This window comes from Zea mays, chromosome 3 (assembly GCF_902167145.1).
Source record: "Zea mays cultivar B73 chromosome 3, Zm-B73-REFERENCE-NAM-5.0, whole genome shotgun sequence".
Classification (NCBI taxonomy): domain Eukaryota; kingdom Viridiplantae; phylum Streptophyta; class Magnoliopsida; order Poales; family Poaceae; genus Zea; species Zea mays.
In genome coordinates, this window is record NC_050098.1 from 28,031,777 (window position 1) to 28,055,861 (window position 24,085).

Sequence of the window (24,085 nt, forward strand, 5' to 3'; positions counted from 1 at the left end):
CCTGGGTGGTTCTCAAATGTGTGCTAGGATCAAGTCTCACACATACGATGACTCATGGTATAGAAACGGATGTCACATCTTTACTATATAATATGATTTTTGTACAAAATCGCTAGATAAATACATCATACGAAGACAACGATCCAGCAACCATAGTTGACTAGGAGACAACGGCCTAGACCCCACACGAATATCATTGTGACATCCTTCATGGTCCTCATCATGTGGTACCTATTCTTGACCTGGGAGGATGTGAGTACATCAAGGGTGAACTCACATACGTTCATCGCTCAACAAGTTGTGGGGAATAATGTGCATGAGCTCACTTACGGTGGGGCGCATGTGTAGTGTAAGGCTTACCAAAGAAGATGGTTAAAGTTGAGCATTGCTTTTAAAGTTAGTCAAGTTTTATTAGCAGTTACTAAGTATAAGTAGATACCAACCCAAATAAATAAGAGATCACAATTAATAATAAATCCCACAATGAAATGCATATGACAAATTAAGTTTAGTTCCATAAATTACTCATGTGAGTGTCCGAGCCGCTCATGTCCGTGAGCACGACTGATATATTAGTTTTACACTCTTTGGAGGTTGTGCATCTTTACCCACAAGTCATGTTACCTATTTGCCAAGGGGTCGCGTCTTCTCATTCATCTGTACCGAGGAGACGAGGCAGGGTAGCACTACGAGGCCTTTACAAAGTTCCACTAGCTTTAGAAAACCCGTTACTGTATCTGAGAAGAGCGATATTGGAATCCCTTATCTGAAAAGCCATCGCATCATAATCATCCCGAGAAGCTCATTATACCGACAACTCCCCTACTGTCCTTTCCCTTTTCGAGTAAGGTAGTCCTCCAATAGTTTTCCAAATTAGTCAGCCAAGGGCGGAATCCCATACCACCCTTGTGGTAGCACTGTTTTCCCGGGTGGTTCTCCATGTTCCAATTATCATAATGATCTTATCATGTACAGTAATAAATCAATGATAATAAATAGCATGATCATGAATAATGTGAATCTTAACACCCAAAATCACATAGAGCAATAGCAAGTCTACCCAATAGTTCATTTGTCTGCAATGAGTGGGGTAAACAAAACTAGGAAAACCTATTGGGTCCCATCAAAATTAACCTATGCAGATCATAATGATTAATAGGAACATTATTGGGTAAATAAGAGTGATCAAGGGCACAACTTGCCTATGACTTGAGATTACAGGTACTTCACCAAGTTGGTCTTCGGTTTCACGTAACCTCACTGCTAGTCGTAGCAATACATACAAATAGACAAGGAGTACATAAAAATAACATTACACCAAATATGAGAACGAACGACGTAGGAATATTCTACGCACCACTATAAGATCGTAGGTTTGAGAATCACTAAAATTAGAGTTACGGTTAAAAAGATATGGTTTTCAGAAGATTTTCATGATTAAATTATAGAAACTATATTCTATGTTAATTAATGTAAATCATATGAGAAAAGATATTGAATAAATAACTAATTGAACTTTAATCCAAGTTATGACTTGATTATAGATTATATTTCAGTTAGATTATAATCATAGATAAATTAACTTTGATTAGCAAGATTTAATCTACTAAACATTGGATAAATAAATATATAACTATAAAAATGTATGATATGATAAATATAATGTTGTTACTGAGTAAGAAATTTTATTACGGAGCTAACACGATTGGAACGGGCCAAATCGGAGCTCTAACGGAAAAATTATGGATTTTCTAAGTTCACAATATTTATTTTTATACTAAAAATCATTATTTATATTCATTTCATTAATTTTATTTTGACATGTGGACTTTGGCTACTATTTTATGAGAGTGCAGGGTTATTTTTATAAATTTTTGGACCATTATGTAATGATCTATATATAGGGATGAACTGCGGGTAGATTAAAACAGAATCGAGGGTTCTTTTAGGAAATTGTCATGGTCGAAGGTATTGGTCGTTTCTGACTGCTTAGATTAGATCCAGCGGTTGTGATTCAATGCGCGCAGGGGAAACCCACGATCTAATGTACGTCGCTCCTTACTCGATTTACTCGATTGATGTCTCCAACCGTTCCGAGCCAAAAACGCTCCTAGAGCCCATCATCCCCTGATCTACGCTCATCGTGCAACCAAACTGAACTGGTACTCCTTAATTGATCCAAGCCGGTTATTACCAAATCAATGGCACGGCACCATCTTCCTCACCAGGCACGACGGCACAGCGCCCACACGGCGGCGCACATGGCCGGACCCCTATCTCGCACTCAGATGCTCAAACTCGAACCTACGGATGCTACATGTTGAGAGGACAAAGGAGAACTCTAGGGAAGGTCTTACCGGAGTATCAGACAGCGCAAGGACCCGACATCGACGAAGGGCGTCTCTCTCTGTCTCTCCCAACACTGACCGCTAATGGCGATTTGTAGGGTTTGCCGATTGAAGGAGTTGAGCGTGGGCGGTCACATATATAGGCGTGAGATGCGGTGTCCAATTAGGAGTAGTCCGCGCGTTGCTGGTCGGATCGGTTCGAGATACCCGGCGACGGCACAGCTGATCCGTTGGAGCACTACATGGAGCGCGCCAGCTAGGAAGACGAACCCACCTAAGGCCTTGTTCGGCTGGGCTGGAAATGGTCTATATGATGATTGGATCCACAGGTGTTATCCATGGCTGGATTAAATACAAGCCCAAAAAAAATATCTATTCGTTTAGCCCACGCCTCTTTGCAAACCAGGCCCAATACCCACGAAAAAACTCAATACCGGCCTCGAATTAGTCCACGCCTCCACAGCTGTGGAACTCTATCCCGGCCATGGTGTAGAAGCGACGGCGGCGCGTGATCTGGAGGAAGTTACGACGGCGACGCAAGGGCTCTTCCACCGTCGGCCGCCCTCTTCGTCGGCGAACTTTTCTCCTGTGAGTTCGTCCTTTCCTTCGTTCTCTTCTCCTCTTCCAAATCTGTGCAAATCTGGCTGGACGGGTCTAGCTCCAGCCGCACCATGGTCGAGCGAGCTGCGAGCCTGCTCCTCGCATGGCTGTTGGCTACATATATTTCCCCACAAAGCTTTTGTTGTTTGTAGTTGGCGCCATGGTCGAGCGAGCCTGCTCCTCGCATGGATGAACTGATCCTTATTTCCAAGTCAAGTCTGCTCACTCCGGCGACATGGCTGCTGCTGCCCAAAAGCTAGACGCACACATGAACTGATCCTTTATTCCTGCTGCCCAAAAGCTAGATGCGCACATGCTCTCTGCCCAAAAGTTGGACGCACACATGCTCCCCCTGACAGCGCCCCACCCTTCGCTTTACTCCTCTGTTCTCATGTTAGTTGATGCCGCATTCTTTATTTAACTGAAACTAGTTCTCATGGATTATGATCATAAATCTTCTATGCATTGTGCAGTACTACAGTCTCCCAATCTTCTGTTCTGTACATTGTGTGTTTCATTGTAGTGCAGAAGCAAAAATAAAAAGACTGATTTGTATGCATTGTTTTGCTGGTAGAGACAACATTAGTTCCTTTGTTTATTGTAAGCAGTATTGTTGCTTCTGCAAGGCTCTAAATTTTTCTACAGTATATTCTCCCTATTTTTATCTAGCCACAGGTTGTCTGTTTATGCACGTCAAGTCATGCTATGTTGTTTATTTGTGACGTGCATTTCTCTTTTAATATAAAAATAGTATTTCAGTTCCACTTATTCAAAAATATTACTAATTTGAATATTCTACCTTTTCTTTGTAGATTGTACCTGCACCGGTTAGAGTTGGAGAAGACCAACCCCCACCGTCTTGGGACCCGGTACCATCCCCGAGAGGTACTTTTTGGGACCTGGTACCCCCATTTTTTGCAATGAGTATGGGGTTAATGGAGCGCATTAGGAAGAGGAGACAGGATGATGATGATGATATGATGATGTTATTCCTTCCTGCATTACATTTGCTGCATTCTAGTTCTCTTAAAGGGAGGAGAGTTAAGAAACGACGACACACATCCAAGCTAAGTGGCGAGGAGCATGTTTTAGAGTTGCTTGAAGGGCATGTCAAGAACTGCCGAGTAGCATTCAGAATGGAACCTGGAATTTTTAGAGCCCTAGCCAGCTATCTTAGGAAGGAAAGGTTGGTACGTGACACAAGGATAAAAGTTGAGGAGAAGCTCGGCTTCTTTCTATACATGATAAGCCATAACGCTTCATTTGAGGATCTGCAAGAAGAGTTCGGGCATAGTAGTGACACATTCCACCATCATATAAAACATTTTTTTGACATAGTTGTCCCTTCCCTCGCCAAATGATTTTTGAAGCCTCCTTCTCCAATTCAAGTACATTCAAAAATTGAAAGGAATCCTAGGTTCTATCCTTACTTCAAGGTGATGGCATTTCTATCCTTGCCCAATATCTATTCATTTTCTTTCAGATTTTAAAAATTCACATATAGTTTTCTTGTGCAGAACTGCATCGGTGCAATTGATGGGACTCATGTACCCATTACAATTTCACCTGACAAAGCTGCTCCTTTTAGAAACAGGAAGGGGACTCTCAGCCAAAACGTGATGGTAGCTTGTGATTTTGACCTAAATATCACTTTCATGTCTACTGGGTGGGAGGGATCCGCTACAGATGCTAGAGTTCTTCGATCTGCAATGAACAATGGATTCCATGTACCTCCAGGAAAGTTCTATTTGGTTGATGGTGGGTATGCTAACACCACGTCATTCCTTGCGCCTTATCGTGGAGTTAGATACCATCTAAAGGAGTATGGGCAAGGTCACCGTAGACCTCAGAACTACAAGGAGTTATTTAACCATCGCCATGCCATACTGAGGAATCATGTTGAAAGGACTTTGGGGGTTGTGAAGAAGCGCTTTCCCATTCTAAAAGCTGCCACATTTCACAAAATAAGGAATCAAGTGAAAATACCAGTAGCAGCTGCTGTACTTCACAATATTATTCGGTCACTCAAAGGGGATGAGGAATGGTTAGATAATCAACCAGATAATATCTCGCCACAAAACTTTGTTGATCTACCGGATGGTGATCAAGGCAACGATCAAGTAAATGTCCAAGGAAATAATCTTAGAGATGCAATAGCACAAGAAATGTGGAATGATTACCAAGTGCATAGAAATTAGTTTGGAATATTAGCCCTCATGTATTCTGGCACATCTATTAGCCCTCATGTATTCTGGTTTAGTTTGGAATAGACCATATGTTGCTCTATTTGGTACATTTTATTTACTGTCACATTGTTACCTCTCTTAATATTTGGTTTAATCCATTTCAGCTAACTATTTTCAGCTAACTGTTTTTAGCTAACTGTTTTCAACTAACTGTTTTCAGCTAACTATTTTCAGCTAACTGTTTTCAGCTAACTGTTTTCAGCTACCTATTTTAAGCATAGAAATTTCAGCTAACTATTTCTCATTGTGTTATATAATATTAGTTAACATGTTTGGAAGGGGTTCTCCAAGAATCAACATGCTCTTATCAAAAAGTGCAACAAAGAAGCCTTCTCCTAAAGCTGGTGATCCAAGAAAACATGGAGGTTCTCCAAAAGGTATGCAAGTAGACTTAAGAGATATTAAGCGCCTCTTGGAATTCTACAACTAATGTTTCTTCCTTGTCTTGTGTAGAGAAATTAAGAGCCGCTTGGAACTCAACTCTAGAGAAGACTCTTGTGGACCTGTTGCATGAGCACAAGACAGCTGATTATAGGGGGTCAAAATGGATGGACAACAAAAGCATGGAACAAAATTGTCAAGGAATTTCATCAGAGGGAACAATATGTCTATTTCACAAAGACACAAATACAAGATAAGGAAAGAGAGTTGAAAAGGGACTATAGGTTGCTAAAGGATGCAAAGAATCAAAGTGGAGCTCATTTTGATGAGAAGACAGGGAGGATTACGGCTGACCTAGCTTTATGGAAAAATTTACTGACTTCTCATCCTAAGGCTAAAAAGTTCCGCAACAAGTCTTTTCCTCTATATGAGGCCTTGGGGGAGCTTTATGATGGTTAGTCTCATTACAATGTCCATTTTTCCAATATGTTATGTTGTCTACCCTTTTTAGTAAAACTTAATTGTGCAGGGCAAACAGCTGAAGGGACCTACAACTATACCTCCACCCAACTTCCCGATCTTACTCAAGTAGGAAATAGAGATGAGTTTCTCAACATACAACATGAACAAGATGAAGTGGAAGAAACCTTGCCGGCACATGAAGAAGATGATGTCCATGTTGTTGAGGCAGGAGATGCAACAGGTGAAAGGCATGATCTGGTGCCACAGAGAAGGACTACTGCTACAAGAGGGAACAATGAATAAACAAGGACAAAGAGGCATAAAAAGGGCGATAACCTAGAAGGAATAATGGGAAGATACATTGACATGAGAATGAAGCAAGCTGAGGAAGAAGACACACAACTAGCAAAAGAGAGGGAGGAAAAGGAAGTGAGTCAAGCTGCAGACTTCTCAATCAAGAAGTGCATATCCATTATTGGTACAATGGAAGTTACAAAGGAGGAAAAAGCGAAAGCCTACAATGTCTTCAAGGACCTTGACAACAGGCAAATTTTCTTGAGTGCATGCGATGATGATGCCGAGTCTGCACTGATTTGGCTGAGAAACGAGATGGCTTAGCTGGTATGCTCTCATCCTTTCCCTCTTCTCTTCCCACTAACTTTTTGAGGCTTGCATCTCTTCCTAGGTTGATTACTAGCCTGCAAGCATCCTTGGGCATTTCCTTCTGCTTTGCAGTCACTAGCTAGATGCTTGAACATTTCATATTTTCTCTTAAAATCTATTTGAACACCATAATAATAATGAATTGCTTATGGTTTATTTGAGCATTTCCTATTTTCCCTTATGATTTATTTCCTATTTTCCTATTTTAGTTGCAAACAAAGCACAATTCTTTCGTGAACTGCTTTCTTTTTAGATTATTAGACATGTTTGTCATTTCCCTACCAATCTTGGGCTATGAGCAAATATGTGATTCAACTCGAAAATACCAATATGGTCTAGCATGTTTATGTTTGATATGAAATGATTAAAATGCGTGGAGAAATTCTAGCGTTTAACAGTTGCATTCCCTTGCAGGTGGAGTCCTCTGAATTGCTTGTTGGATAGACAGTATGTTATGTTGTTCAAATGAAACATTAGCTCTCTCCCTTTGGTTTGTTCTTAATCTAAATGCACACACTCTATTGTAATGTAATAAGAGACAATGAGTGGCCAACTTCTGATTTTGATGCTTCAAATTTCATCCGCTTCACAGACCTAATACGATGGGCACTGATCTTTTTATATGCATGCAACAAATTAATGTATCCATGTGGTGTAACCAAACAATGGAAAATTAGCCATGTATTAAATTCCAGCTGTAATTGAAACACACATGGTTTAAGTGACATGGGATGGATTCACTCAATCCCACCGTGTATTGGATCCCTGAAAGTCGCCTAGAGGGGGGGGGGGGTGAATAGGGCGAATCTGAAATTCTCAAAAAATAATCACAACTACAAGCCGGGTTAGCGTTAGAAATATAATAGAGTCCACGAGAGAGGGTGCAAAACAAGTCGCAAGCGAATAATGAAGTGAGACACGCGGATTTGTTTTACCGAGGTTCGGTTCTCTCAAACCTACTCCCCGTTGAGGAGGCCACAAAGGCCGGGTCTCTTTCAACCCTTACCCTCTCTCAAACGGTCCCTCGGACCGAATGAGCTTTCTCTTCTCAATCACTTGGAACACAAAGTTCCCACAAGGACCACCACAAGTTTGGTGTCTCTTGCCTCAATTACAAGTGAGTTTGATCGCAATGAAAGAATCAAGAAAGAAGAAAGCAATCCAAGCGCAAGAGCTCGAAAGAACACAAGCAAATCTCTCTCTCTCTAATCACTAGGGCGTTGTGTGGAATTTGGAGAGGATTTGATGTCTTTGGTGTGTCTAGAATTGAATGCTAGAGCTCTTGTAAGTAGTTGGGAAGTGGAAAACTTGGATGCATGAATGTGGGGTGGTTGGGGGTATTTATAGCCCCAACCACCAAACTAGCCGTTTGGTGAGGCTGTCTGTTTGATGGCGCACCGGACAGTCCGGTGCACACCGGACATGTCCGGTGCACACCGGACATGTCCGGTGCGACAGTCACGTCACCAAAGCCGTTGGGTTCCGACCGTTGGAGTTCTGACTTCTGGGCCCGCCTTGATGTCCGATGGCGCACCGGACATGTACTGTTGAGTGTCCGGTGCGCCAGTATGGGCGTGCCTGACCTCTGCGCGCGCAGCGCGCGCATTTAATGCGTCGCAGGTAGCCGTTGGTGCCGAAATAGCCGTTGCCCCGCTGTTACACCGGACAGTCCGGTGTACACAGGACAGTCCGGTGAATTATAGCGGAGCAACTTCAATAAATTCCCGAGGCTGGCGAGTTCCGGAGGCCGCTCTTCCTTGGAGCACCGGACATGTCCGGTGTACACCGGACAGTCCGGTGAATTATAGCGGAGTCGCCTCTGGAAATTCCCGAAGGTGACGAGTTTGAAGTTGAGTCCTCTGGTGCACCGGACATGTCCGGTGGCACACCGGACAGTCCGGTGCGCCAGATCAGAGGTGCCTTCGGTTGACCCTTGCTCCTTTGTTTGAACCCAATACTTGGTCTTTTTATTGGCTAAGTGTGAACCTTTTGCACCTGTATAACTTATATACTAGAGCAAGCTAGTTAGTCCATTTATTTGTGTTGGGCAATTCAACCACCAAAATTAATTAGGGACTAGGTGTAAGCCTAATTCCCTTTCAATCTCCCCCTTTTTGGTGATTGATGCCAACACAAACCAAAGCAAATATAAGAGTGCATAATTGAACTAGTTTGCATAATGTAAGTGCAAAGGTTGCTTGGAATTGAGCCAATAAATGCTTACATGATGTGCATGGATTGTTTCTTTATTTTTGACATTTTGGACCACGCTTGCACCACATGTTTTGTTTTTGCAAATTCTTTTTGTAAATCCTTTTCAAAGTCCTTTTGCAACATAGTCAAAGGTAGATGAATAAGATTTTTGCAAAGCATTTTCAAGTTTAAAAATTTTCTCCCCTTGTTTCAAATGCTTTTCCTTTGACTAAACAAAACTCCCCCTAAATGAGATCCTCCTCTTAGTGTTCAAGAGGGTTTTGATTTATCATTTTTGAAATACTACTTCCTCCCCCTTTAGAACATAATAAGATACCAATTTGAAATTGACCAATTGAAAAATCTCCAAATTTAAAAAATTAGGTGGTGGTGCGGTCCTTTTGCTTTGGGCTCATATTTTCTCCCCCTTTGGCATGAATCGCCAAAAACGGAATCATTAGAGCCCAACGAAATACTTTCTCCTCCTTTGGTCATAAAAAAATGAGTGAAGATTATACCAAAGTTGGAGAGATGCTCGGGGTGACGGCGAAGGATGAGTAGGAGAGTGGAGTGGAGTGGAAGCCTTTGTCTTCGCCGAAGACTTCAATTCCCTTTCAATATACCTATGACTTGGTTTGAAATATACTTGAAAGCACATTAGTCATAGCATATAAAAGAGACATGATCAAAGGTATATTTATAAGCTATGTGTGCAAATTAGCAAAAGAAATTCCTAGAATCAAGAATATTGAGCTCATGCCTAAGTTTGGTAAAAGTTTGTTCATCAAGTGGCTTGGTAAAGATATCGGCTAATTGATCTTTAGTGTTAATGTATGAAATCTCGATATCCCAATTTTGTTGGTGATCCCTAAGAAAATGATACCGAATGGCTATGTGTTTAGTGCGGCTATGCTCAACGGGATTATCCGCCATGCGGATTGCACTCTCATTATCACATAGAAGAGGAACTTTGGTTAATTTGTAACCATAGTCCCGCAGGGTTTGCCTCATCCAAAGCAATTGCGTGCAACAATGGCCTGCGGCAATATACTCGGCTTCGGCGGTAGAAAGAGCGACCGAATTTTGCTTCTTTGAAGCCCAAGACACCAAGGATCTTCCCAAGAACTGGCAAGTCCCCGATGTGCTCTTCCTATTAATCTTACACCCCGCCCAATCGGCATCCGAATAACCAATCAAATCAAATGTGGATCCCCGAGGGTACCAAAGCCCAAACTTAGGTGTATAAGCCAAATATCTCAAGATTCGTTTTACGGCCGTAAGGTGTGATTCCTTAGGGTCGGCTTGGAATCTTGCACACATGCAAACGGAAAGCATAATGTCCGGTCGAGATGCACATAAATAAAGCAATGAACCAATCATCGATCGGTATACCTTTTGATCCACGGACTTACCTCCCGTGTCGAGGTCGAGATGCCCATTGGTTCCCATGGGTGTCTTGATGGGCTTGGCATCCTTCATTCCAAACTTGCTTAGAATGTCTTGAGTATACTTCGTTTGGCTAATGAAGGTGCCCTCTTGGAGTTGCTTGACTTGGAATCCTAGAAAATACTTCAACTCCCCCATCATAGACATCTCGAATTTTTGTGTCATGATCCTACTAAATTCTTCACATGTAGATTCGTTAGTAGACCCAAATATAATATCATCAACATAAATTTGGCATACAAACAGATCATTGTCAAGAGTTTTAGTGAATAAAGTAGGATCGGCCTTGCTGACTTTGAAGCCATTAGCAATAAGGAAATCTCTAAGGCATTCATACCATGCTCTTGGGGCTTGCTTGAGCCCATAAAGCGCCTTAGAGAGCCTATAGACATGGTTAGGGTACTCACTATCTTCAAAGCCGGGAGGTTGCTCAACATAGACCTCCTCCTTGATTGGTCCATTGAGGAAGGCACTCTTCACGTCCATTTGATAAAGCTTGAAGCCATGGTAAGTAGCATAGGCTAATAATATGCGAATTGACTCAAGTCTAGCTACGGGTGCATAGGTTTCACCAAAATCCAAACCTTCGACTTGTGAATACCCCTTGGCCACGAGTCGAGCTTTGTTCCTTGTCACCACACCATGCTCGTCTTGTTTGTTGCGGAAGACCCACTTGGTTCCTACAACATTTTGGTTAGGACGTGGAACCAAATGCCATACCTCGTTCCTCGTGAAATTGTTGAGCTCCTCTTGCATCGCCATCACCCAATCTGACTCTTGAAGTGCTTCCTCTACCCTGTGTGGCTCAATAGAGGAAACAAAAGAGTAATGCTCACAAAAATGGGCAACACGAGATCGAGTGGTTACCCCCTTATGAATGTCGCCGAGGATGGTGTCGACGGGGTGACCTCGTTGGATTGCTTGGTGGACTCTTGGGTGTGGCGGCCTTGGTTCTTCATCCTCCTTGTCTTGATCATTTGCATCTCCCCCTTGATCATTGCCGTCATCTTGAGGTGGCTCATCTCTTTGATCTTCTCCTTCATCAACTTGAGCCTCGTCCTCATTTTGAGTTGGTGGAGATGCTTGTGCGGAAGAGGAAGGTTGATCTTGTGCACTTGGAGGCTCTTCGGATTCCTTAGGGCACACATCCCCAATGGACATGTTCCTTAGCGCGATGCACGGAGCCTGTTCTTCACCTATCTCATCAAGATCAACTTGCTCTACTTGAGAGCCGTTAGTCTCATCAAACACAACGTCACAAGAAACTTCAACGAGTCCTGAGGACTTGTTAAAGACTCTATATGCCCTTGTGTTTGAATCATATCCTAGTAAAAAGCCTTCTACAGTTTTAGGAGCAAATTTAGATTTTCTACCTCTCTTAACAAGAATAAAGCATTTGCTACCAAAAACTCTAAAATATGAAATATTTGGCTTTTTACCGGTTAGGAGTTCATAGGATGTCTTCTTGAGGATTCGGTGTAGATATAACCGGTTGATGGCGTAGCAAGCGGTGTTGACCGCCTCGGCCCAAAACCGATCCGGTGTCTTGTACTCATCAAGCATGGTTCTTGCCATGTCCAATAGAGTTCGATTCTTCCTCTCCACTACACCATTTTGTTGTGGAGTGTAGGGAGAAGAGAACTCATGCTTGATGCCCTCCTCCTCAAGGAAGCCTTCAATTTGAGAGTTCTTGAACTCCGTCCCGTTGTCGCTTCTTATTTTCTTGATCCTTAAGCTGAACTCATTTTGAGCCCGTCTCAAGAATCCCTTTAAGGTCTCTTGGGTATGAGATTTTTCCTGCAAAAAGAACACCCAAGTGAAGCGAGAATAATCATCCACAATAACTAGACAGTACTTACTCCCGCCGATGCTTATGTAAGCGATCGGGCCGAATAGGTCCATGTGTAGGAGCTCCAGTGGCCTGTCACTAGTCATGATGTTCTTGTGTGGATGTTGGGACCCAACTTGCTTTCCTGCTTGGCATGTGCTACAAATCCTGTCTTTCTCAAAATGAACATTTGTTAGTCCTAAAATGTGCTCTCCCTTTAGAAGCTTATGAAGATTCTTCATTCCAACATGGGCTAGTCGGCGATGCCAGAGCCAACCCATGTTAGTCTTAGCAATTAAGCATGTGTCGAGTTCAGCTCTATCAAAATCTACCAAGTATAGCTGACCCTCTAACACACCCTTAAATGCTATTGAATCATCACTTCTTCTAAAGACAGTAACACCTACATCAGTAAATAGACAGTTGTAGCCCATTTGACATAATTGGGATACGGAAAGCAAATTGTAATCTAATGAATCTACAAGAAAAACATTTGAAATAGTATGGTCAGGTGATATAGCAATTTTACCCAATCCTTTGACCAAACCTTGATTTCCATCCCCGAATGTGATAGCTCGTTGGGGATCTTGGTTTTTCTCATATGAGGAGAACATCTTCTTCTCCCCTGTCATGTGGTTTGTGCACCCGCTGTCGAGTATCCAACTTGAGCCCCCAGATGCATAAACCTACAAAACAATTTTAGTTCTTGACTTTAGGTACCCAAACGGTTTTGGGTCCTTTGGCATTAGAAACAAGAACTTTGGGTACCCAAACACAAGTTTTAGAGCCCTTGTGTTTGCCCCCAACAAACTTGGCAACTACCTTGCCGGATTTGTTAGTTAAAACATAAGATGCATCAAAAGTCTTAAATGAGATGTCATGCTCATTTGATGCATTAGGAGTTTTCCTTTTAGGCAACTTAGCACGGGTTGGTTGCCTAGAACTAGATGTCTCACCCTTATACATAAAAGCATAGTTGGGGCCAGAGTGAGACTTCCTAGAATGAGTTCTCCTAATTTTGCTCTCAGGATAGCCGGCAGGGTACAAAATGTAACCCTCGTTATCCTAAGGCATGGGAGCCTTGCCCTTAACAAAGTTAGACAAGTTCTTAGGAGGGGCATTAAGTTTGACATTGTCTCCCCTTGGAAGCCAATGCCATCCTTGATGCCAGGGCGTCTCCCATTATAGAGCATACTTCTAGCAAATTTAAACTTTTCATTTTCTAAATTATGCTCGGCAATTTTAGCATCTAATTTTGCTATATGATCATTTTGTTGTTTAATTAATACCATGTGATCATGAATAGCATTGATATCAACATCTCTACATCTAGTGCAAATAGAAGTGTGCTCAACAGTAGATGTAGAGGATTTGCAAGAATTAAGTTCAACAATCTTAGCACGCAAAATATCATTGTTATCTCTAAGATTGGAAATTGTAACATTGCAAACATCAAGATCTTTAGCCTTAGCAATCAAATTTTCATTTTCTACTCTAAGGCTAGCAAGAGAATCGTTCAATTCCTTAATCTTAGCAAGCAAATCATCATTATCATTTCTAAGATTGGGAATTGAAGCATCGCAAACATGAGAATCAACCTTAGCAATTAATCTAGCATTTTCATTTCTAAGGTTGTCAATAATCTCACGGCAGGTGCTTAGCTCACTAGACAATTTTTCACATTTTTCAACTTGTAGAGCATAAGCATTTTTGACCTTAACATGCTTTTTGTTTTCCTTAATAAGGAAGTCCTCTTGAGAGTCCAAGAGATCATCCTTCTCATGAATAGCACTAATCAATTCATTTAATTTTTCCTTTTGTTGCATGTTTAGGTCGGCAAAAAGGGTACGCAAATTATTTTCCTCATCACTAGCATTATCATCACTAGAGGATTCATATTTAGTGGAGGATTTAGATTTAACCTTCTTCCTTTTGCCGTCCTTTGCCATGAGGCACTTGTGGCTGACGTTGGGGAAGAGGAGTCCCTTGGTGACGACGGCGATGTTGGCGGCGTCCTCGTCGTCGGAGGATGAGTCGGTGGAGCTCTCGTCCGAGTCCCACTCCCGGCAAACATGGGCATCGCCGCCCTTCTTCTTGTAGTACCTCTTCTTTTCTCTCCTCTTTCGCTTCTTGTCGTTGCCCCTGTCACTGTCACTAGATATAGGACATTTTGCAATGAAATGACCGGGCTTACCACACTTGTAGCAAACCTTCTTGGAACGGGATTTGTAGTCCTTCCCCTTCCGTTGCTTGAGGATTTGGCGAAAGCTTTTGATGATTAAAGCCATCTCCTCATTGTCGAGCTTGGAGGCGTCAATTGGTTGTCTACTCGGTGTAGACTCCTCCTTCTTCTCCTCCGTCGCCTTAAATGCCACCGGTTGTGCTTCAGACGTGGAGGGTTCGTCAAGCTCGTTGATCTTCTTTGAGCCCTTGATCATACATTCAAAGCTCACAAAATTCCCGATAACTTCCTCGGGGGTCATTAGTGTGTATCTAGGATTACCACGAATTAATTGAACTTGAGTGGGGTTAAGGAAAATGAGAGATCTTAGAATAACCTTAACCACCTCGTGGTCATCCCATTTCTTGCTCCCGAGGTTGCGCACTTGGTTTACCAAGGTTTTGAGCCGGTTGTACATATCTTGTGGCTCCTCCCCTTGGCGAAGACGAAAACGACCGAGCTCCCCCTCGATCGTTTCCCGCTTGGTGATCTTGGTGAGTTCATCACCCTCGTGCGCGGTCTTGAGAAGGTCCCAAATCTCCTTTGCATTCTTCAACCCTTGCACCTTGTTGTATTCCTCCTTGCTTAGAGAGGCGAGGAGTATGGTTGTAGCTTGAGAGTTGAAGTGCTCGATTTGGGCCACTTCGTCCGTATCGTAGTCTTCATCCCCTACGGATGGTACCTGTGCTCCAAACTCAACAACATTCCATATACTTTTGTGGAGTGAGGTTAGATGGAATTTCATTAAATCACTCCACCTAGCATAATCTTCGCCATCAAAGGTTGGCGGTTTGCCTAATGGAACGGAAAGTAATGGAGTAGGTCTAGATGTACGAGGATAGTCTAAGGGGATCTTACTAAACTTCTTGAGCTCTTGGCGCTTAGAAGTTACGGACGGCGCATCGGAGTCGGAGGTCGATGTTGATGAAGTGTCGGTCTCGTAGTAGACCACTTTCCTCATCCTCTTGTGCTTGTTGCCTTTCCGATGCGACTTGTGAGAAGAAGATTTTTCCTTCTTCTCTTTGTGGTGAGAAGAGGAAGATCTTTTCTCCTTCCGTTTGGAGGAGTCCTTCTTCTTCTCCTTCCTCTTGGTGCGGGACTCTTCCGATGAAGTGCTCCCTTGGCTTGTAGTGGGCTTGTCGCCGGTCTCCATCTCCCTCTTGGTGTGATCTCCCGACATCACTTCGAGCGGTTAGGCTCAAATGAAGCACCAGGCTCCGATACCAATTGAAAGTCGCCTAGAGGGGGGGTGAATAGGGCGAATCTAAAATTCTCAAAAAATAATCACAACTACAAGCCGGGTTAGCGTTAGAAATATAATAGAGTCCACGAGAGAGGGTGCAAAACAAGTCGCAAGCGAATAATGAAGTGAGACACGCAGATTTGTTTTACCGAGGTTCGGTTCTCTCAAACCTACTCCCCGTTGAGGAGGCCACAAAGGCCGGGTCTCTTTCAACCCTTACCCTCTCTCAAACGGTCCCTCGGACCGAATGAGCTTTCTCTTCTCAATCACTTGGAACACAAAGTTCCCACAAGGACCACCACAAGTTTGGTGTCTCTTGCCTCAATTACAAGTGAGTTTGATCGCAATGAAAGAATCAAGAAAGAAGAAAGCAATCCAAGCGCAAGAGCTCGAAAGAACACAAGCAAATCTCTCTCTCTAATCACTAGGGCGTTGTGTGGAATTTGGAGAGGATTTGATGTCTTTGGTGTGTCTAGAATTGAATGCTAGAGCTCTTGTAAGTAGTTGGGAAGTGGAAAACTTGGATGCATGAATGTGGGGTGGTTGGGGGTATTTATAGCCCCAACCACCAAACTAGCCGTTTGGTGAGGCTGTCTGTTTGATGGCGCACCGGACAGTCCGGTGCACACCAGACATGTCCGGTGCGACAACCACGTCACCAAAGCCGTTGGGTTCCAACCGTTGGAGTTCTGACTTCTGGGCCCGCCTTGATGTCCGGTGGCGCACCGGACATGTACTGTTGAGTGTCCGGTGCGCCAGTATGGGCGTGCCTGACCTCTGCGCGCGCAGCGCGCGCATTTAATGCGTCGCAGGTAGCCGTTGGTGCCGAAATAGCCGTTGCCCCGCTGTTACACCGGACAGTCCGGTGTACACCGGACAGTCCGGTGAATTATAGCGGAGCAACTTCAATAAATTCCCGAGGCTGGCGAGTTCCGGAGGCCGCTCTTCCTTGGAGCACCGGACATGTCCGGTGTACACCGGACAGTCCGGTGAATTATAGCGGAGTCACCTCTGGAAATTCCCGAAGGTGACGAGTTTGAAGTTGAGTCCTCTGGTGCACCGGACATGTCCGGTGGCACACCGGACAGTCCGGTGCGCCAGATCAGAGGTGCCTTCGATTGACCCTTGCTCCTTTGTTTGAACCCAATACTTTGTCTTTTTATTGGCTAAGTGTGAACCTTTTGCACCTGTATAACTTATATACTAGAGCAAGCTAGTTAGTCCATTTATTTGTGTTGGGCAATTCAACCACCAAAATTAATTAGGGACTAGGTGTAAGCCTAATTCTCTTTCAATCCCAATATGTATTAAATACTAGCGTGCCGAACAAGGCCTAAGGTGATCCCACACGTCAGTGTGTAAGGGTGAAGGCTAAACCATGAGCGCACTACACGGTTTACTGGTTAGGTGCCCACGGTATTGGGCCAACCGGCCAATGGCCAATGCAGCGAGATGAAGTAGAGGATGCGAGAGTCGGGCCACACGGGATGGGCCACGGGGTAAGGGGGAGTGGGCCAAGGCAGGGAAGATTCGGCCTGGGTAAGTACTGGTGAGTCTTTTCTCTTTTTTTCTTAGTTTTTCCTATCTTATTTCTAAATTCAAATTTGATTCTTGTTTTGAATTTTAGCTTTAAAAAATGTGCAATAAAATAAAATCCAGAATGATGCAAGATATATATTTATTTTAATTACTTTACTCATTTATCCAAATGTTGTAATTATGCAAAACACACATATTATTCATTTTTAGAAAACATTATCTTGAATGTGTTGTTACATTACAAGTATATTAAAGTTCATATCCATTTGTTTTTATAGAAAACATCTTCCAGTGTCTGATCTTTATTAAGATAGAATTCAATTATCGTTGCCATTTATTTTAGAAAGGGTGAATCCCAAATATAATTATTCATCAAGGGCACTTTATTTTGATTTCTTCTACTAATCCCAAAATCAGGATTTTGGGTGTTACAATTTTCAATACGTACAATTGCTTTTAAGAAATTAGACATTTTCAGATCAAATTCTGAATATAAATCATGACCTACAATAAATAGTCTAGGTGTCTGTTCCACAACAAGTAACCTAACAGGTTACCTAACAGCATAATTACATAAATGCAGCACACCTCTACCATAACAGATAAACTAAAGTATGAGGTCAAATCAGATGACGTAAGCTGATCAGACATACTGGTAGACAAAGTTGGTGGAAGCAGCATGGTCGACGATGTCGAGTAGCAAGGTCGATGACGTCGAAGCAGCTGGGTCGACGACAAGATCGCGAGCGGTCACGTGAGGACGCTTCGCAAAAACCTTGTTTGCCCTCTCCCGGTGCAGGATCTCGAAGGCGACGGATTCCAGAGACCTGCTCTCCCGATCGTAGATGCACGTCGACGGTCGGAATGAAGAGAATTACGATGTTGGCTCAGTTTTGTTAGGATGGGTTTGGCGCTGTATACAAGGCGCCTTATTTGGCTATGTTCACAAACTAATAAGGACCCGCGATCTGATCTACACGTTATCCACAAATCGATAGACTCATGCTCCGATAATGGCTCAGATCCTTATCGTGATCGGATAGGGCTCTAGACTTAACAACCAAGCAACCAAAAAATAAAACGGCAAAAGGAAATTGCGCCCTCGCAATGCGAGCGGCCGGATTTTGGTGGACCATTCACGTACATGACGTGCGCCCGCGCCCTTCGCCCAACCTAGGCAAGGCGAGCGAGCGCGTGCATGTGTGGTTCTCCACACTCTCTCCCCTCATCTATGACTTGGTAAGTGAGTGTAGCCTACATATTTAAACTAGTTCCACTCCACTTGGACTAGCAATATGGAACTATTTGTTCCACCATTCCCTAGTCATACCCATACATAGGCTTTTGAGATTTTTCTAGAATTTAATTGAATTTCACAATTTGGGCCTAGCCCATAAATACAACAGTTGCATCAGATATGTTCTTTGGATTAAGTGCTTATACTATACATTATCTCTAATCCTTTAAAGCACCAGTTTCGTGTGTCGTACGTCAAGCATGAAGCGTGTAGGTCTATTCCACTACCGCCACTTCTCGCTTAACAATGGCCCAATAGGTTGTTACACAATAAATGGGCCATGAGAAACCATCCAAGCCTAGGGGTGTAATTGCATCCGATACACACGGATATTACTCGTTTCATATTTATTTTCGTATTATTTTTTGGGGTTCTGATGGATTCTGGTATTAAGTTGTCTAGAATAAGATTTAAATAGATATCGACATCTTAAATACCAATCTTTGAGAATACAAATACGAATAAAGATCGATATGGATCAGATACTAAGTATCTGGACTTGAATACAGATCGAATTTTAGCCCTTTTAGGCGGATCCAATTTGAATACGGACGAATAATATTCATACCATTTACACTCATACCCAAGCCCAACATGACAGGAAGCCACACACAGAGCTCCCACATAATACTACCTTTGTAACACCCTGAATTTGGGGGTATAAAATTTCTTTTCTAATATCTACCAAATTCAAATGTTACCCTCTCTCTTCCTTGATTTTCTTTTCTTTTCCTAAATAGTGGACAATTATTTTGTTTTATATAACTGTCAGCCTAGTAAAATAAAAAACCTGAGAGGGTCCTTGTTTGTTGCATAGCATGTCGGAATAGCAGTTTCTTTGGTATGTTCATTTGTTGTGTCTTGGCACTCATGCAAAATTCTCGAAGCTCATTTGAATTTCGAAGTTTATAGACCAAAACCTAAATACCCAATAGCAAAAGAAATAAGGAAAATGGACAAAAGAGGAAGCCTTCCCCCCCTTCCCAGGCCGCCCCCACCCAGCCCAACAATCGCCCCAGCGGCCCAGCGCGCGCGCTTCCCCCCCTAGCCCATGTCGTGCCCCTGCGGCCTTCCCCCCTATAGGAGCCCGCGACCGAGCCTCACCTCGCCGCGCCACCCATCTGCGTCGAGCTCGTGCCGGTGCTTCGTCACGCGAGTACTACACCCTGCCTCGGCCCAGCGTAGCGGCACGCTGCTGCCGATCAGCCAGCCAGTGGCCGAGCTCCCCTGCGCGCGTCGTCCGTCGGCCGACCAGCCGCGTGCGCAACAGCAGCGTTGCCGCCGTCGAGCATCATCGTCGTCGTTCATCGCGCTGAAGTCTTCGCTAGCAGTTCATCATGTTCCGCGTCCATGCCTAAACGTCATGCATCTGCGCCTCGCCGTTCGCTGTTGTCTGAGGTGAGCCCATCGAGGTGAAGCTCATCTACCCCTAGCTGTCTACCCCCTCTCTCATCTACCCTGCGCACGCACGTTCGTGAAGCCCCTCGCCCCATCGGCTCGTCTTGCAGCCACCGCCATACCTCCCTCGCCGTGCGTGCGTGTTGGTGCTGCACGTCTAGCCTGTGCCCTATCTACCATGTTGGTGCGTGTTGTCGCCATTCGTGTGTGGTCGCGCGTGTCATCGCGCGTCGTTTACGCGTGTGGCACACGCTGCCTCACGCGTTGATGCACGTTATTAATTGTTTCGTGTTAACTGCTTGTGTTAATTAAGTAATTCTTGTTCAATTATCGACTAATAAAATAACTGGTCAATCAAAAACAAATTTGTAATCTTAGTCATTACGCTTTGAAAATATCTGTTAATGTAATTGTGCTAATTCAAAGTATTTTAGTTTATGTTTGACAGGATGTCGATTAGTGCTTCTGCATATCATGGTCGTTCTAAAATAATTATTTAGTCGCCACGGATTCTACGTAACAACTTATAGATGTCGAGTTGATAATTTGTTTTTTGTTCGAGTTACGATTTGGATTAAAACTAAACGAGATATTTCTCTGAAAAAACTCCCGTAAACTATTTACACTAATTAAAATTAACTTAGAAATATAGTTTTACGCGTTTGATCATTATTCAGTAGTATTCGCGTGTCCCACGTTGTTGTGCGCGTTGTTTCGCGTACGCGCAGCATGTCGTCGGGGTCCCGACGACATCCGTCTACCCCTAGACGACGTTCGTCTACTCGTAGACAACGCCCGTCTATTCCCTGAACCCGTTCGTCTACCCTGCATGTTAGTAGCATTATTTTGTCGCGACACGGACTTTCGTTAACTATTTAGTTAATTGATAATTATTAAAATAGGAGTCTAGTTAACCTTAACCTATAGTTTTAATTGGCGCTTTGAAAATACCGATTAACACGATTAATGCCACCTCAACTGTTTTGTGAATTAGTATTTATTTAGTATAAATGCGATGATTATTAGTAATTCTCGCATGCCGTAGGTGCTGTCTGCGTGCTGTTCGTGCGTGATGTGCTCGTGGTCGCGTGTTAATTCGTGTGTCGTCAGCGTGTTATGTCGTGCGTGTCCGCGTGTCGTTCTACACGTTGCCGTGTTGTTTCGTGTATCGTAAGTCCGCCTCGAGTAGAACCTCTCGTGTTAGTTAAATTACTTATTTAACTGATAGCTGTTAGTATAGCAGATTAATCAAAACTAAATGGTAGAGATGATTTATATTTTATAATGTTGAATTAAATGTTATAGTTAATATTTGTTTAACGTAAACGCGATAACTTCTCGACTGTAGCTTGACCGTCGCGTTTCTTTCCCTCGCATGACCGTAGACTCGAGCTCTATTTTATGTTGCATGTTTTTATAACATTTTATCTTGTATGGTGTAATGTTCTTTTGCATATATATATATATATATATGTTTGTTTGTTAGTTCCTGTTTGTATTCGCTACACGTTGCGAATAGATTGCGATCTGTTTCCGAGCTTCGAGGAATCGACGGTCAAGCTTCGGCGACCAAATGATCCAGGTCTTCGAGTTCTACAAAGTTGAAGACCCTGAGCATCTATTTGGTGAAGGTAAGTATCCTCTGACCTATTATGTCCCATTTACTTTATAATTCATCAACCGCGTACCATGATCAACCTAAGGATTAACTAGCTTTGTATTTACCTTGTCCTTGATTACCTTTCGGGTTACTATGGTTAGATTCATGCTATTGCTTTACTTTAATCAATGAACATGATGTGAACACTTATGATACGATGTTGTCATTATGATTATGATGTTGGACTGGTGATACTTTAGGGGGCTCGAGCGGTTTCTCGAGTGCCTCTCCATAAGGACCTATTCGTTGGATGATCGCCCGAGAAAACAGTGCAACCATGAGGGTGGTATGGGACGCCCTTAGCTAATTAATTAGAGGAACTGAGGTGTAGTTTGCTTCGCCGTCATGCCATCAATGGGGCTCGGTGTATGTGGCTCGCTCTGCCGAGGGTGGATTGCCCCTTGGGGAGGAGTGCGGTACATTTAGGAAACCTAATGGGCGGCTACAGCCTCAGGGAATCTTTGTAAAGGCTTCATAGTGAATCCCTGGCCATTCACCTCGGGAGTGAACAAGGGTCTTGCAAGCCCAGGCTAGAGAGGGAATCACGGCTTATGGGTAAAGTGTGCAACCTCTGTAGAGTGTTATGAAACTGATATATCAGCCGTGCTCGCGGTTATGAGCAGCCAAGGGAGCTCCATTGATTAGAGACACGTTGATCAGAGATACTTTATTTACAGGTCATAATGAGGATGATGGTTTTGATTATGATTATGGTTACGGTTTCTGGTATTCTTTTCGTTTAGAAAGAGTACTTTTGGGTTAACAACTTGGGTTAATGTTAAAACCTGACTCTCTACTAGTAACAATTACCTGATCAACTAAAAGCAACTGCTTGACCTTAACCCCACATAAAGCTAGTCCACCTCAGCCAAATGGGACATTTGCTGAGTACGTTGATGTGTACTCACCCTTGCTTTCCAAAACACCAGGTTGCCTTTGGTGCAATCTATGCTCAGGTAAAGAAGAAGGTGTCGAGGCGGATCTCCAGGAGTTCCAGGACTTCGACGAGTTTGAGGATTAGGCTAGCGACCTCCCCTAGTCAGCTGCCTGTGGTGGGTTGTTTATGTTGGCTACGTTTTGATTCTGTGTACTTTGATTTATATTATGTAAATGACTCTTGTCTTTAATATTATTACTTACTCTTTATTGTTATTCGAAGCATTGTGCTATGATGAGTCATTTATGTAATCACTGTGTACATGAATTTCTGAGCCTGGCACGTACATGGTTCGCATTCGGTTTACCTTCCAAACCGGGTGTGACATAAGTGGTATCAAAGCCTTGCTGACTGTAGGACCGCTATCCTAGAGTAGCACTGGCCGTTTTAAGGACTTATTGATTATTACTTCACCTCATCCTTGTTGCCGCTTCAAAATATTAGTCATCTTGACTAATTCTATGTTGTTCTCCTATATATATCACCTTGCCAAAAGTATTTTATTCTAGTATGGTCTATACATCTCTCAATCTATTAGATCTGATCTCACTCTTGTGCTTGCGACATCTTTGTAGATGCCCCCTGACCATAACCTTCTTGTCATTTTGGGATTCTTTCCTCTTTCGTCATTAAATTGCTACCATCTGGCGAACTCTAGTCCTTTGGTATCGACATGCTTGTATCCCTTTAATACTCTCGTTTCAAATACTTGCCTCTAAGTTTCTACTGCCTGCTTAAACATTTCAGTTTATATGTCCATGACCTTCCTGTCTTTGAGACCCTTTCCTATTCTATTGTTAAGTCGCTATCTTTTGGCAATTTGTACTCTCTTCGTCTTGGTATGCTCGTACCATTGGAATCTTGCATACTCTTATTTTTATATGTGCTTGCCTTTATATCCCATTGTTTGTTTAAGACATTTTGGTTAACATGCTTTTGACCACCCTTATTTCCTAATGATCCATGAGTTACCATTCTATTTCGCACATCCTTGCTGATCTCATCGTTTCCTTATAACTTCCCTCAGTAATAATTTCTATTACTTCGACCATTTTGTTGGAACCTTACGTATCTTACCCTTGATTGTTTTCTCCACTTCGTCAGTCTTGCCTTGACTCTGTCCATGGTTATGTTTTTCATCATTATCACCTTTACCCTTATCACCTCTATATCTTACCTTGATGTTTATCTTATACTGGCCCTTTAAAATCTCCTCTTTTCCATCTCAATCTAAGCATTGTACTTTACCTATCTTTACCTTGGTCGTATCCTCTTCTTTGGCTTGCGAGTTTGTAACTTCGTCCTTTGTGGTGCTTTTGTTTGTTATTGCCTCCACCTATCCCATCTCTCGATCTTACCTTGGTGATTACCCTATGCCCGTTATCTGAAATCTCCAATCTCCTATCCCAATATGAGAACGGTGTTTTACTTATCTTATCCTTGATAATATTCTCTTCTTTACCACGTGTAAGCCTTGACATACCTCCATTCTTTGTTGTACTTATACCACTGGCTCTTTTGTGCCTTCGTCTTTTCCCTTATGCCCTTGTCTATTATCGCCTTTGACCCTTGTGATATTGAGGCCTTCTACCTAAATGCTTACCTTGAACTTATCCTTTAAAA

At 42.9% G+C, this 24,085-nt stretch overlaps 1 pseudogene; it reads left to right on the top strand.

Moving 5' to 3' along the window:
• The first annotated feature begins 5,704 nt into the window (after window positions 1–5,704).
• Window positions 5,705–6,655, top strand: LOC103649886 (uncharacterized; annotated as a pseudogene).
• Window positions 6,656–24,085: the final 17,430 nt, after the last annotated feature.